Genomic DNA, 14,560 nt, shown 5'->3' with positions numbered 1-14,560 from the left:
TACACAAAACAACCAATGATTATCTTTAATAGTTTACGATGTGTACAGTCTACGCTAACATTGGTTTTGTCCTGGTTATTTCTGTATTGAGAACCGAGATACCCAATTCAAAACAAATGTCTATTAAATCCCCCTAACTCTCCAACCCGTGTGTGTGTGTGTGTCGGGAACATTATGTTTTTGGGCTACACTGTTTCCTGTAATCACTTCCTTGAAATGGTTCTCCTCATTTGTGAAAAGTGTGTGGCACAGATTTTTCTTTCAGTTCTACAGAGTTACAACCCCTATTACGAGATAGGTAAACCATCCATTGAGGCAAGCCCATCCTCCACCCTCTCTTCCACTCCTTCCTCTGATTGTTTTCCTTATTCCTGCTGGTTCACAGGAACCTTGTCTCCACAGCAGACCAAAGCATGTCCGTTCCCCTGCTCCACCTTACAACTATCCTTCTGTCACCCACGGGGTGTGGAACACGTCATTCAGCTTCACACCCAACAAAACTACCATCCTGTCCCTCTGCCAGCTCTGCTAGACTGCACTTGATTCCCAGAATAGGTCTGAGACTGAGTATAAGGAAATACAAAAAAAAAACATGTATTGCCTTGTCACAGTGTTATCACTGAGTGTACAAAACATTAGGAACACATGCTCTTTCCATATTATAGACTGACCAGGTGAATCGAGTGAAAGCAATGATCCCTTATTGATGTCACTTGTTAATAAATCCACCTCAATCAGTGAATATGAAGGGGAGGAGACAGGTTAAATAAGGATGTTTAAGCCTTGAGACAATTGAGACATGGATTGTGTATGTGTGCCATTCAGAGGGTTAATGGGCAAGACACAAGACAGAAGTGCCTTTGAATAGGGTATGGTAGCAGGTGCCAGGTGCACCGGTTTGTGTCAAGAACTGCAACCCTGCTGGTTTTTTTCACACTCAACAGTTTCACGTGTGTATCAAGAATGATCCATCACCCATATCCAGCCAACTTGACACAACTGTGGGAAGCACTGAAGTCAACATGGGCCAGCATCCCTGTGGAACGCTTTTGACACCTTGATGAGTCCATGCACTGACAAATTGAGGCTGTTCCGAGGGCAAAAGGGGGCGCAACTTAATATTAGGAAGGTTGTACACTCTGTGTATGTATATACAGTGGGGAGAACAAGTATTTGATAACCTGCAAAATCGAATTCCCCCGGGCAGATATCTAGGCCCCATACATTTTTCAATCTTTACTAAAGACGTGGTTTTGAGTAAAGCCAGTATGTCTATGTATATGGATGACTCAACACTATACACATCAGCTACTACAGCTACTGAAATGACTCCAACACTTAACAAAGAGTTGCAGTTAGTTTCAGAATGGGTGGAAAGAAATAAGTTAGTCCAAAATATTTCAAAAACTGAAATCATTCAAACCTTAAACCTAAACTACATCTCGTAATGAATAATGTGGAAATTGAGCAAGTTGAGGTGACCAAACTGCTTGGAGTAACCCTGGATTGTAAATAGTCATGCTCCAAATATATTGATACAACAGTAGCAAAGATTGGGAGAAGTCTGTCCATAATAAATTGTTGCTCTGCCTTCTTAACGACACTATCAACAAGGCAGGTCCTACAGGCCATAGTTTTGTCACACCTGGACTACTGTTCAGTCATGTGGCCAGGTGCAACAAAGAGGGACTTAGGAATAATGCAATTGGCTCACAACAGGGCAGCATAGCTGGTTCTTGGATGTACACATAGAGCTAATATTAATTATATGCATGTCAATCTCTCCTGCCTCAAAGTGGAAGAAAGATTGACTTCATCACTACTTCTATGTGTGACATGTTGTCTGTTTGAACTACTGGCACACAGCTCAGACCCATGCATACCCCACAAGACATGCCACCAGAGGTCTCTTCACAGTCCCGAAGTCCAGAACAGACTATGGGAGGGGCAAAGTACTACATAGAGCCATGATGACTACATGGAACTCTATTCCAAATCAAGCAACTCATGCAAGAAGTAAAATTAGAGTTAAAAATAAATAAAAATACACCTTATGGAACAGCAAGCACAGGCACAGACACATGCATACACACACACGATGCCATACCACTATACAAACACTTATACATGGATTTGTTTGTTGAGCATACTGTATGTGGTAGTAGAGTAGTGCCTGAGAACACACTTAATGTCTTGTGAAATCTGTTGTGAATGTATTGTAATGTTTTTAAAATTGTATCACTGCCTTAATTTTGCTGGACCCCAGGAAGAGTAGCTGCTGCCTTGGCAGCAGCTAATGGGAATCCATAATATATACAAATACAAGATGGCAAAAATATTTTCATCAATTCTCTTCACAAACTAGCATTTTTGGCCATGTCAGTCTTCTCCCTTGTAATACCAGATGTTTCTAATATCTGTTGTCTCATGTGTTGCCCTGTCATGGCCTCCAGTATTGCCATAGAAAATGAAACTATTTCACAAAAACAGCTCAATCGTTTTCTCAGGTGCTCAGTTTGGTTGTAGCTAGAACAGTTCAGCCTGCATTAGCAGAGTAACCAAATGTCTAAATAAAGAAATGAGTAGACGAGTAGATCATTACCGTGGAGCACACAACGGGTAGTGGCATTTCAACTTGTCATGTCTGGGAGAGGTTGGCTTACTGCCAGAACCAATGTTGACCCTAAAAGTGTATCTTGAATGTATCAAGACTGTAAAGGGAAATAAAACATTTGGCAACCCTCACTGTCTCCATTTTAAACTTGTTTCACTTTCCTACGGCTAATGTGGAAGATTTGATCTGTCTGCGTGAATGGCTGCAGGGCAATGAGCATTCCAAAATGCGTTACAGTTGTCTTTCTGTTATTTTTATGCACCAGGTTGAATCATTGAAATTGTTTCTTTGCACCACACAGCTTTTGTCTGGATGACAGGCAATAAAAACAGTTATTGCATGAAACCCAAGATGCCTTGAACCGAGAAGCTCAGGACCAAAAAAAGGTTTAATAACATTATAAAAATAAATATTTTCTAGAACATATCATAGCTATCATAATTGCAGACAAATAAAGCTTTATGGCGTAGCTGAAACAATTATATTATATTACAAGTTAAAAAGACAGCTCAGTTCCTGCTGTCGGCTTCATGTGAAGTATTTGGTAAGGAATGAACATTTTTCTCCTTACACTGCCCTTGAGTAAAACTGTAAAACTATCATCCAAAAAAATTATCAGTATCATTCACCTATAATCTGAGACTCTCTTCACATGTTTTTCCTTCAAATCAACATTCAAGTAAGTTCTTACGATTCTCTATAAGGATTAGCCATCTTTTCACATAGGCCAGCACCACTTGTATGTGGTAAGTAAAGAGCCCATACCTGATTACTACACTATGATGAGAATAAGCTATACCCCCACAGATATCCTAGTTCAACATTTACGACAAAAGACACTGCTACTTCAGAAACAGGACGTCAGCACAAGTATCAGTTCCCCTTTTATGGTCGTCACTAATTCCCAGCCGTCTGCCTCTGTCGTCATCAATGTTTGTTGATAATTCACCAGAGTAGGTTAATCATGTCTGAGATTGTCAACAAACACTCACTAGCTCTGAGTGCTGCATTTCTTGGACCCTAGACCAGTCTGATCAGCAGTTCTACCAATGGGGTAATCGGTAGACCTTAAGAGTAGAAAGTATTTCAGAGACTGTGAATGGTCCTAATAGGCCTTTCAGTGGACTCTATCATAAAGAACAATTGAGACAGAAAAGTGGGGGGTTACATTGTGAGGGCACAGGTGTCCCATTCCCCAGGAGGATAAGAGTTGGTGGGGGTTTGGACTCACCTTTTGAAGTGGCCTCTGCTTTTCTGAGACTAGACTAGCCAAATAATGAGGCCTCGAAAATAGCAATTTAGTCTCAGCCACTTTCAAAACACACAAGGGCAGTTATTCTTCCACAGAACAGTAATACTGTTTCACCGGGTCCTTGACAAGCTGTTTGATCAACCAGAGAAATGTCACTTGAGACATTCTTCAAGTCCAGAGAGATGATAAGAAATGGTGGATGGAGAGAATATTTACTGGAAACAGATGTCTTACGTTAAGTTTTGAATCGTTGTGGCGTTCCCGGGTTTGTTTCCATTGTTCTTCCACCATTTCATGCTAGCTTCCTTTTTCCATGATGGATTGTTTTCACTGAGAGAGGGAATCATTTTGCTGTCCTCGGCAGTCGAGTTACCACAGTATCCCTGGGGAGGTCTGCTAGTAATATACCATTCAAACCACGCTATACATACCTCCTTACAGAATTCACACACCTGTTCAAATACCCAGCGTGGACAGCCTGTCCACAAAGGGGAATTGTCCGCTACCACGTATTTGCAATGTCATGTGCTGTATTTCCAAACTCTCGCCAGTGCTTATTTTAGACCTAAAAAAACACAGAATTGTAATTACCTAATTGAAGTATGACCATCTGTGCTATGCTAAGACAGTTTACCTCTTGTGTGCAAAATTACTGCATTGTCAGCTAGACTCAAAGAAAATGCATGACCATCACCGCTGCTTTGGGATCTCAATGTAATGCTATATTTTCCTTCTTTTTCTGGGCTGTATGTATTTTGGGGGGGGAAATGACATGAACAAGAAGGAGTGGTTGCCAGTTTCGTTCAAATACAGATATACCTAAATGTATTGCAATTCATTTCAGTCACATTCACATGACAATAGCAACCTCCTAAAGCTGTAATGAAAACTTCAGAAGCACATTACTAATGAGTCCATCCCATCTGATTGTTGTGCTTCATCAGAGGTCCATTCCCACCCACAGGATTCCCATGCTCCGTTATAGGCTAAACCTATTTGTTGTTGTTACGAATGAATATCATTGTGCAACCAACACCTGCAAATATGCATGGCTTTGCCAAGGCATTTCTCAACTGTGTGGAATCAAATTCCATCAGGACACCATTGTGTACATGTTATTTAAGTGGTTGCTTATTGTGTGAGTGGAAAGAACTCTGGGACAATACTTGAAGAGTTCCTGGTGCAAGATTTCTGAGGTCAAGTTGAAAATGGAGCCAGAAATGTGATTTTATTGTGTTTATATGCACCTTGTAATGACTACCAAGGGCTAGGGTTTCACAAAGAAACATCAAACAGGAACTTTGGTCTAAACTTCTGCAGCCTATCAACACATGGGTTGTGAAAGATGTCTTTTTTAAGAAAACAAGGAGATGTGAAACAGGCTGACAGGGTATTTCTTTTGCAGAAGAGAGTGACGCAAAGTATGCCGTGTGCAGATCATCAGCCAATAGCAGGGTTCAAAAGGAGATGGCCTCACTATGTGAGAGTATTGCTTTGGTGTGGGTGTCTGTTTCCCTTTTTTGAGTCCATTTATACACCTTTCATCACTTCGTTGTACATGCTCAATGGTATGTCGCAGTGGTGAATTATTAAAATATATTTGTACTCCTGTAAGATATCTATTTTTATGTACAAGATGGGTTGCCCATCACTTGATTCCAGTTGACTCAGGGCATCCTCCAAAGAGCACCATTTATTCCCACCCTAGAAAGCTAAAGTAGTTTTTATTGAAAGGCATGCTGGAGACTGTGAGGACAAAAATGGCAAACTTCTAAACTGGTTTAGAGTCATCTCATTGAATGCAGCTGGAAGGTAGAGAATGAGCTGCTTTAGTTTTGCTTGTACAAAAATGAGTAGAGAGGAGGGAAATAGCTGTACACTGACGTCAACGCCCATGAGTGGAAGTGCTCTCCTTTTATAGCCACATTCTCTTTCTCTGGTGCATTCCTTAGAAGAGCACTGCGTCCCAGCACCCTGGAGAGGGCCGTGACGCACACACAGGGAGAAATAGAGAAGTTTGCACATGCCAGCCATGAGGAAAGGGAAGATGATTTCCCCCTCCCAAAGCTTTTACTTTTAATCGACAGGCTCAGTGATCTCAAAGCTCCGTATGTTTGAGGAAATGTAAGAACAATTTTACTTTAGAATGGACTGAGGTCACACTGAGACTTGGCAATGAAGTTTGATGAGATGGAGAAATGTGCCTTTACAGACACCTTTGGACTACTACTGAATCTGCTCTGCATTGTCAAAACATGATGGACTACAATTACACTGTGAAGAAGATTGCTATTATTTAGTAGAAAGCACTTTTACTTCGGATTAAACATTTTCTTCCCTTCCCCCCTTGGAACAGAATGGCACCAAATTACATGGCATCAAAATCTTGAAAATATGATTTCCCCCTAGCTGATCATTGTCTGCAGCCAGATCTGATCGTAGTGTAATGAAACAGGCAGAGAGAGTGAGCTCATCTGTGGTGGTCGGCAAACTTTCTGGCTCATAGCCCTGCATGGCATCAACTGTGCACAAAAGCATGCTGAAATTGCAATGTCAATATCCACATTTATTCACACATTGTTATTTGTGGTCGTAAACAATTTGTTGAGTTAATTTATAAGGTGGTTACATTTATTTTACAGTACAAGGGGAAGGCCATGTGAAAATATGTGTAATGTTGGGGAGGGGGGTGCATTTAAAAAAAAAATATGACACATTGAGTTGGACCAGCCCCCCCCAAAAAGAAACATGTTGATTTGTCCCTTACTATAGCCTATATCCCATGGCCTGACTTCCCACAACACCAAATTAATAAAGTCAACACACCACAAAGTCTTCAATGCAACCTCTCTCAGATCAACTTGATTAATAAAGCCAAACACATTTAACATTTAAAGCCTATTTCCTAACTCTCTGATTCTTTAGCCAATTTGCCACATTGTTTAGTTATTTGTTTAGCTTAGACACTCAGCTCAAAGATGTGCCAACTGCCTACACACACACCTGCTAAAATACACGTTCATATACAGTACATTTTGATTTGACTTGAGTGAAGTTTTATAGCTAGCCCTGAATGATTATAATAGCACAGGGAGTGCACCGTTCAACCTTGAATGTGCCTGACTCAAAACACAAAACTGTAGCAGTGCTTAAATGTGACTGTTGCGATAACTTCTCCATCGCTCATATTGCTGTGCACACATGCTCCACATTAGATAGGTAGGAATTCTCCCTCTGTGTTGTTCTTGGGTCTTGATAGGATTTGACACTGACTTGCACTGGCAGAATAGAAACCAGACTTGTTTCCATGACGCTGAACATGCCTGTTTCAAGAGGCTTTTGCAATTCATCTTGTGTCGCCTCAGTAACTTGTGCAAATAAACCACTTCTACCTTTGAACTGCTGCTCTAACAATCACCTCTCGGCAAATGTTGATAGAGAGTGGTTCAAATCGACTGCTTTCTAACTGTTATGGTGCTGCTAAATGAACTTTCCTACTGTGACTCATGTTTGTCCAAAAAAGTGTGCCTGTTCGTGTTTGTTACCGTAGGCAGAAGGATGTGTTTTGGAGACATGTACTTTTGAATGGAAATTACTACCTTGGTTAAAACACTGCTTTTAGTCATACATGTTTTTCGACAGCCTGTCTGCCCAACAAAACAATGTCCTGACTAGAATATTTATTATTCAAATTATACTTTTGTAAGGCTTCAGTGTTTCATAATAGTAGACTGTCTACTAGGTCTACTATCTCCTCTTTGCTTGGGAGGGTGGGTCTTGACAGTCCACAATGTAGCTCATGGAGTAATGGATTTTGTTTATATTTTATCTCTTACTAGTGGTTAAACATTGATGTTGTGAGAGGTTTGGTCTCTGATTATGGATCTGCTTGTTTGCACTAAGACAACCTTGCCAGGGTAAGTCAGTTAAGAACAAATTCTTATTTACAATGACGGCCTACCCCGGTCAAAACCTAACTCGGACGACGCTGGGCCAATTGTGCGCCGCCCTATGGGACGCTCAATCATGGCCAGATGTTGATACAGTCTGGAATCGATTCAGGGCCTGGAGTGACGAAACTAGCACTGAGTTACCATGTCTTAGACCGCTGTGCCACAACCTCACTCTGTCAAGAGGCTTAGTGAACCTTATGTATAAAATATTACTTTTCCAATCCCATCACGTTCTTCCTCTGTCCCCATTATGAGGTCCTTTAAGAACAGTTATTCATTTGGGTTTAGGCCATAAGGCCAGTGCCCCCAAGTGAGTTATTGCAGACCCCTAGAGGTTTCTAAAGGCATTGCAAGAAGGAATGGGGATTAGGATCAGTTTGCCATCCTAATAAATGATTATACTGTCAGTCCACAATAGATAGCCATAGAGCTCGCCAGCTTGTAGTCCTTTAAGAATGGAAATGAGTTACCTCTGGTTCGTTCGGCCATTCATATGGGGTAAATTAATAAGGAAACAAACAAACATCTCTCTGGTAAGAAGAAGTATGCCTTATGATTAACGACTCATGGTGTAATAACAACAACATACAGGAACTCAAGTCCTTTTGTTCACCTGACATAGAATTCCTTACGATCAAATGCCGAACACGTTATCTTTCAAGAGAATTCTATTCTATTATAGTCACAACCGTGTATATCCCCCCCAAGCAGATACTTCATCGGCCCTGAAAGAACTTCACTGGACTCTATGTAAACTGGAAACCATACATCCTGAGGCTGCATTTAGTGTAGCTGGGGATTTTAACAAAGCAAACCTGAGAACAAGACTTCTTAAATTCTATCAGCATATTGAATGTGTGACACGGGCTGGTAGCATTCTGGATCATTGCTAGTCTAACTTCCCTGATGCATACAAGGCCCTACCCCGCCCTGCATTCGGCAAATCTGACCATGACTCCATTTTGTTGCTCCCAGCCTATAGACAGAAACTAAAATGTGAAACGCACTTCTTCAGGTCTGTCCAACGCTGGTCTGACCAATCGGATTCCACGCTTCTAGATTGCTTCGATCACGTGGATATGTTCCGGATAGCCTCAGACAACAACATTGACATATATACGTTGACTCGTTGAGCGAGTTTATTAGCAAGTGCATCGGAGATGTCATACCCACTGTGACTATTAAACCTTTCCTAACCAGAAACCTTGGATTGATGGCAGCCTTCGTGCAAAACTGAAAGCGTGAACCCCCACTTTTAATCATGGCAAGGTGACTGGAAACATACAAACAGTGCAGCTATTCCCTCCGCAAGGCAATCAAACAAGCAAAGCATCAGTATACAGACAAAGTAGAGTCGCAATTCAATGGCTAAAACAAGAAACGTATGTGGCAGGGTATACAGTCAATCATGGATTACAAAAAGAAAACCAACCCCGTCACGGACATCAACGTCTTGCTCCCAGACAAACTAAACATTTTCTTTGCTCGCTTTAAGGAGAATACAGTGCCACTGACACGGGCTGTGGGCTCTTCTTCTCCGTGGCCAATGTGAGTAAAACATTTAAACATGTTAACCCTCTCAAGGCTGCCGGCCCAGACGGCATCAGTAGCCGCTTCCTCAGAGTTATCGGACATGTTCAATCAATCCCTATCCCAGTCTGTTGTCCCCACATGCTTCAAGATGGCCACCATTGTTCCTGTTCCAAAGAAAGCTATGGTAACTGAACTAAATGATTACCACCCCTTAGTACTCACTTCTGTCATCATGAAGTGTTTTGAGAGACTAGTCAAGGATCATATCACGGCCTCCCGGGTGGCGCAGTGGTTAAGGGCGCTGTACTGCAGCGCCAGCTGTGCCATCAGAGTCCCTGGGTACGCGCCCAGGCTCTGTCGTAACCGGCCGCGACCGGGAGGTCCGTGGGGCTACGCACAATTGGCCTAGCGTCGTCCGGGTTAGGGAGGGCTTGGTCGGTAGGGATGTCCTTGTCTCATCGCGCACCAGCGACTCCTGTGACGGGCCGGGCGCAGTGCGCGCTAACCAAGGTTGCCAGGTGCACGGTGTATCCCCCGACACATTGGTGCGGCTGGCTTCCGGGTTGGAGGCGCGCTGTGTTAAGAAGCAGTGCGGCTGGTTGGGTTGTGTATCGGGGAACGCATGACTTTCAACCTTCGTCTCTCCCGAGCCCGTACGGGAGTTGTAGCGATGAGACAAGATAGTAGCTACTACAACAATTGGATACCACGAAATTGGGGAGAAAAAGGGGTAAAAAAAAAAAGGATCATATCACCTCCACCCTACCTGATACCCTAGACCCACTTCGATTTGCTTAATAGGTCCACTGACGATGCATTCGCCAACACACTGCACACTGCTGTATCCCATCTGGACAACCTTTGTAAGAATGTTGTTCATTGAATACAGCTCAACATAAGGTAGTTCTTGTTACATTATTTGTTAGATATTACTGCATTGTCAGAACATTCGCTACACTCACATTAACATCTGCTAACCATGTGTATGTGACCAATAAAGTTTTGGGATTAACAAAAAATAAGGTCTAAGGTTAACACAGGCTTAGGAGATCTTATACGTTTTGTTCTGTGAGATAATATCAGTCAGTTAACATGACCTTTGTAAATTATGAAGCCTTCATGTGCTTGTTTTTTTTTACATAAATGCTTCAAAATTCACAAAAAGTGATGTTCGTTGATAAAGATTCTCATAGAGCAAAACATATAAGATCTCCTAATAAGTCCTAAAAAACAGAAATGAGTTACCTCTGGTTCGTTCAGCCATTCCTATGGGGTAAAACACCTGATTTTTTGGCATTTATCCAAAAACTCTAGAAACCCCATTAATTTCCCCATAGGAGAAAGTTCCTACAAAAATACGCCATTACTATTGCTCGCTATAATATTTATTTACCAGTGATACTGGATTTAAATCAGTTGTAGGGTATCTCTGTTGAGTCTTGGAATCAGATCAGAGTAGAGCGTAATACTTGGGATTGATTTGTGACTCACCATGTGACAATTTATAGAAACTGGGTCCATTAGACAAGGTGCACAATTGTAAATTGAGTTTGTCATAGACTGTAAATATATCCTCCTTGGCAGGAATCTACACGTAGTATATAAACTAGCATAATACTTAGAGTAACGACATTTCAAAATGTCAACTAAAGATAAGGATTTCACCAACCATTACAAAAGATAAAATGCAAAAATAGAATAAAGAAACACACTACATGTGGCATTACACTGTTGCGGTCCAAACTGCAATGGATGGTCCACCAGCTGTCTATGTTTGCAGTGTGAGGCTAGGCCAAACCAAGAGAAAACAGACTTCCCATTTGTGCTCTGTGTTGGTTATTTGCTTTTACTGAACGCCTCTGTTGTTATGGCAACACATCCTGTGTCTGTACTGACGTAAAAGAGAAACTAAATGGACTGTGAATTTAACTCTTTGTTGATGTGACTGATGACCTGCAATCGTAGTTTCCCTATAGTAGGTGTTTTTGTGTAACGGCATGGTCTTCCTAGGGGTGCTGTGAGGGGTCCTCTGGTCCTACATTCTAAGTTCTTGCGTGAAATACAGAGAAAATATTAAGGCAAAATCATCTGATTGACAAAAAACATTCTGCTCTTCAGATCAAACTTTAACTTCCTCCTTGTGGACTGACACCTCTACTACCCCATCTTGGTCCAAAGAGGGCAAGGCAACAAATAAATTGATGGCGTGAATTTGTCATATCCTTGACCTCACTTGTAGCTGTCACAATTGGGCTTACTGTGGTTTGAACAATGCAGTCTATCTCATGTGTCAACCACTGAGTGGCTGGTCTCTTTCCTTCATCTAAAAGTGAAAAACACACTAGCAGCACCATGCAAGATTACATTATCTAAACAAATAATAGCTTGTGCTCCCACTTTATAGTATATGGGCAATGTAAGTCTACATAGGCAATTTGTTTTGCAACTATTAATTTGTCTTTCGGTGACCTGTTCAAAGATTGTGTTTTCCCTACATATGGATTAGGACTATGTACAGTGCCTTGCGAAAGTATTCGGCCCCCTTGAACTTTGCGACCTTTTGCCACATTTCAGGCTTCAAACATAAAGATATAAAACTGTATTTTTTTGTGAAGAATCAACAACAAGTGGGACACAATCACGAAGTGGAACGACATTTATTGGATATTTCAAACTTTTTTAACAAATCAAAAACTGAAAAATTGGGCATGCAAAATTATTCAGCCCCTTTACTTTCAGTGCAGCAAACTCTCTCCAGAAGTTCAGTGAGGATCTCTGAATGATCCAATGTTGACCTAAATGACTAATGATGATAAATACAATCCACCTGTGTGTAATCAAGTCTCTGTATAAATGCACCTGCACTGTGATAGTCTCAGAGGTCCGTCAAAAGCGCAGAGAGCATCATGAAGAACAAGGAACACACCAGGCAGGTCCGAGATACTGTTGTGAAGAAGTTTGGATACAAAAAGATTTCCCAAGCTTTAAACATCCCAAGGAGCACTGTGCAAGCGATAATATTGAAATGGAAGGAGTATCAGACCACTGCAAATCTACCAAGACCTGGCCGTCCCTCTAAACTTTCAGCTCATACAAGGAGAAGACTGATCAGAGATGCAGCCAAGAGGCCCATGATCACTCTGGATGAACTGCAGAGATCTACAGCTGAGGTGAGAGACTCTGTCCATAGGACAACAATCAGTCGTATATTGCACAAATCTGGCCTTTATGGAAGAGTGGCAAGAAGAAAGCCATTTCTTAAAGATATCCATAAAAAAGTGTTGTTTAAAGTTTGCCACAAGCCACCTGGGAGACACACCAAACATGTGGAAGAAGGTGCTCTGGTCAGATGAAACCAAAATTTAACTTTTTGGCAACAATGCAAAACGTTATGTTTGGCGTAAAGGCAACACAGCTGAACACACCATCCCCACTGTCAAACATGGTGGTGGCAGCATCATGGTTTGGGCCTGCTTTTCTTCAGCAGGGACAGGGAAGATGGTTAAAATTGATGGGAAGATGGATGGAGCCAAATACAGGACCATTCTGGAAGAAAACCTGATGGAGTCTGCAAAAGACCTGAGACTGGGACGGAGATTTGTCTTCCAACAAGACAATGATCCAAAACATAAAGCAAAGTCTACAATGGAATGGTTCAAAAATAAACATATCCAGGTGTTAGAATGGCCAAGTCAAAGTCCAGACCTGAATCCAATCGAGAATCTGTGGAAAGAACTGAAAACTGCTGTTCATAAATGCTCTCCATCCAACCTCACTGAGCTCGAGCTGTTTTGCAAGGAGGAATGGGAAAAAATGTCAGTCTCTCGATGTGCAAAACTGATAGAGACATACCCCAAGCGACTTACAGCTGTAATCGCAGCAAAAGGTGGCGCTACAAAGTATTAACTTAAGGGGGCTGAATAATTTTGCACGCCCAATTTTTCAGTTTTTGATTTGTTAAAAAAGTTTGAAATATCCAATAAATGTCGTTCCACTTCATGATTGTGTCCCACTTGTTGTTGATTCTTCACAAAAAAATACAGTTTTATATCTTTATGTTTGAAGCCTGAAATGTGGCAAAAGGTCGCAAAGTTCAAGGGGGCCGAATACTTTCGCAATGCACTGTACGTACATGCACAGATAACTGCGCTAAGAGTCGGGAAGCAAGTTCAGGGAGTGAGTGTTAATTTAAAATAGCAAACATGAACACAAAACACAAACAACACAACGACATGAATACAGAGTCAATAACACCTGAGGAAAAAACCAAGGTGAGTGAAAGATATAGGGAAGATAATCAAGGAGGTGATTGAGTGCAGGTGAGTGTCATGAAGCGCAGGTGCACGAGACGATAGTGACAGGTGTGCGGGATAATCAGCAGCCTGATTACCTTGGTTGGAGAGGGAGTATATGTGACAGTTACAAAGATACTGGTAATTTACATAAAGTTACCGGAATATTCAGTCATTTTTGTAATTAAGGCAATCCATCGTAACTTTGGTTATCCATATGTAGTATTTATTTCTTATATCTGTGTCATCATATTGTCCATGAGTTTCTAGTAGATAGGCCGTATGGTTCTAGAAAAAATAGACAAATTAATGAAAAAATCATCTGATTAACAATGGCTTTATTTTCAATTAACTCTGCAACTCTTCACAACTGCCACCACTTTGATGCCTAGGCATTGACTACAACTACAGTTGATGTCAGATGTTTACATACACCATGGCCAAATACATTTAAACTCAGTTTTTCACAATTCCTGACAAATAATCATAGTAAAAAATTCCCTGTCTTAGGTCAGTTAGGATCACCACTTTATTTTAAGAATAATAGTAGAGAGAATGATTTATTTCATCTATTTCTTTCATCACATTCCCAGTGGGTTTACATCCACTCAATTAGTATTTGGTAGCATTACCTTTAAATTGTTTAACTTGGGTCAAACAATTTGGGTAGCCTTCCATAAGCTTCCCATAATAAGTTGGGTGAATTTTGGCCCATTCCTCCTGACAGAGCTGGTGTAACTGAGTCAACTTTGTAGGCCTCCTTGCTCACACACGCTTTTTCAGTTCTGCCCACAAATTTTCTATAGGATTGAGGTCAGGGCTTTGTGATGGCCACTCAAATACCTTGATTTTGTTGTTCTTAAGCCATTTTGCCACAACTTTGGAAGTATGCTTGGGGTCATTGTCCATTTGGAAG

This window comes from Oncorhynchus mykiss, chromosome 27 (genome assembly GCF_057628025.1).
Source record: "Oncorhynchus mykiss isolate SJ-2025 chromosome 27, ASM5762802v1, whole genome shotgun sequence".
NCBI lineage: Eukaryota > Metazoa > Chordata > Actinopteri > Salmoniformes > Salmonidae > Oncorhynchus > Oncorhynchus mykiss.
The sequence above is the reverse complement of the archived record's forward strand: the minus strand, read 5'-3'. Positions refer to the sequence as shown.